The sequence below is a fragment of the Crocuta crocuta genome, unplaced genomic scaffold (assembly GCF_008692635.1).
Source record: "Crocuta crocuta isolate KB4526 unplaced genomic scaffold, BGI_CrCroc_1.0 scaffold110, whole genome shotgun sequence".
Classification (NCBI taxonomy): Eukaryota; Metazoa; Chordata; class Mammalia; order Carnivora; family Hyaenidae; genus Crocuta; species Crocuta crocuta.
The window spans coordinates 2,220,122-2,222,775 of NW_027527386.1; positions in this window are offsets into that span (position 1 = coordinate 2,220,122).

A 2,654-nucleotide genomic window follows, 5' to 3' on the forward strand; every position below is an offset into this window, starting at 1 on the left:
GGGCCCCCGGGGGGTGGGGGTGCTCATCCATCCTGGGAGTGAGGAGGCACCCAGGAGGCCAGTACGCAGGTGAGAGGGCCCAGAGCTAGGTGCAAACTGGCAGCAGCGGGCTGCAAGGGCCCACTGCACAGATAGGAACACTGAGCTGCGAGGTGGAGTAGGGCCAGAATAACTCGCCTTCCTCTACCTCCTGGACTGAGTCTAAACAGCCTAAGTGAGGTGCACGGCCCCCCTCCCCCCCGCCCCCAGGTACAAACGGGCCAGGTATCTCCTCTGCCACTGAGGATTCAGAGGCCGCAGGCCTGCAGCTCAGAAAATATTTCTCCTGCGAGGTTCCGGGGCTGTGCCGGTGCTGGGGAAGGCCTCCGGGCGCCGGGGGCAGTTGAGGGCTCCACGCCGCGGCGATTTGCCAACGAGTACTGAAGTGTTCCCAGTACTTGCATACCTGGTTTGGCCGCCCCTGGGCGTGCTGGTTAAATGTTAGCTCTGCCTGGGAGCACAGCTGGGCGGAGCCCGGAGATCTGGGAGGAGCCTGAGTGGAAGGCAGCTTTACCAGCTACCAGAGGAGGGGAGTGGAGCGGAGGGGCTCGCCGCCCCAGCCTCCCTGGTGCCCGCACACGATCCCGGGTCCACGGGCACCTCTGACACGCAGAGCCCCTGCCCACGGCATCAGCGCCGTGGCCCCAGCAGGACACTTGAAGTCTGGCGCCAGAGCCCGGGCCCGTCGTCCCTGTGGTCAGAGGAAGCAATTTGTGCCCTTTTCTTTCTAACATCCTTACTGGCCAGACAGAAAAGGCCGGAATCTGTGGAGCTGGACCCTGAGATAGCTTGCTTTCCTTTATTTCAGTCTTAATAGAAAAAGAGAGAGAGAGAGCAGAACTCTGATATTTTAATTGTGTAAAATCTACCTAAGTCACCATCTTAAACATCGCAAAGTGCACAGCTCAGCGGCACCAACCCCCGCGCACCCCCCCCCCGGTTCTGAGCTGTCAGCACGGAGCCTGACGTGGGTCTGAGCCCCACGAATCATGAGATCACGACCTGAGCTGAAGTCAGACATTCAACCGACGGAGTCCCCCAGGTGCCCCCACATTTTTAACCTATTTTAAGGGTACAGTTCAGTGGCGTCAGATACTCCCACAAGGATGTAACCATGCCCTCCAGAACCAGCCGTCTCCAGTACGTTCTTATCTGCCCAGACTGAACGTCTGTCTCCATTTGCTCAGCGGGCTTTTGAGAACGTGAGCAGACCTTACGGCCCTCCCAGGAGACGTGCTGTTTATTCAGGTGTTTTCTATGGTCCACCTCAGATCCTCCCTACCTGTCTGCCGATGCCTGCGTGTCTCCCAAATGGCTGATTATCTAGCTTTCAGCACCTCAGCATCTTTACTGGGGTCACTGGTAAGAGGAGCAGGTGATACCTATCTAGCTAGGTAGATCGATATGTTTATATGCATGCACACACACATCATGGTCAAGTCCTAATCTCCAGGACCCTAGAATGTGACCTTCTTGCAAATACAGTTATTAAAGAAGATGACGTTAGTAAAGTGACCGTGAGGTCACCCTGGAGTAGGGTGGGGCCCTACTCCGATTCGATCGCTGTCCGTATAAGAAGGGGGCGTTTGGAGACAGAGGCAGCCTTGCACAGGGGGGAGGCAGGGTGAAGCGATCCAGGGAGAAGGCCTTCGGTCTACAAGCCAAGGAGCCCCTGAGGTTCCTGGAAGCGAGGAGAGAGGCCAGGAATACATCCTTCCCTGGAGCCTCTGAAGGGAGCCGGGCCTCGCTGACACCTTGACTTTGGACATATGGTCTCCAGAACGGAGAGAGTATATACCTCAGAGTCTGTGCCACCCAGTCTGGGGTTCTCTGCTATAAAAACTTAGTATATTATAGGGTCGTTATAAGGGGAGGGGTCAGAGATACATTGGAAGAATGCTATCCTGCTGGTTCTGAATGGAGGGAGGAGATCAGGAATCTTTTTAAAAATAATCTTAGGGGCGCCCGGTGGCTCAGTCAGTTAAGTGTCCAACTTCAGCTCAGGTCTCGATCTCATAGCTCGTTAGTTCGAGCCCTGTCTTGGGCTCCCCGCTGTCAGCCACAGAGCCTGGAGCCTGCTTCGGATTCTGTGTCTCCCCCTCTCTCTTCCCCTCCCCTGCTCTCTCTCAAAAATAAATAAACATTAAAAAAAATTTTAATAAATAGGGACACCTGGGTGGCTCAGTCAGTTAAGCACCCGACTTCGCTTGCATCACAATCTCACAGGTTGTGGGCTCAAGTCCCACATGGAGCTCTCTGCTGTCAGCACAGAGCCCGCTTCAGATCCTCTGTCCCCCCTCTCTCACTGCCCCTCCCCTGTTCGTGCTCTCTCTCTCTCTCAAAAATAATCATTAAAGAAAAAAAACGTCTTTAAAAGTAATTACGGGGGTGCCCGGGTGGCTTAGACGGTTAAGCGTCCGACTTTCACTCAGGTCATGATCTCGCGGTTCGTGGGTTCGAGCCCCGCGTCGGGCTCTGTGCTGACTGCCAGCTCAGAGCCTGGAGTCTGTTTTGGAGTCTGTCACTCCCTCTCCCTCTGACCCTCCCCTGCTCATGCTGTCTCTCTCTCTCCTAGAAATAAATAAAACATTAAAAAAATAAAAAAAAAAGAAAGA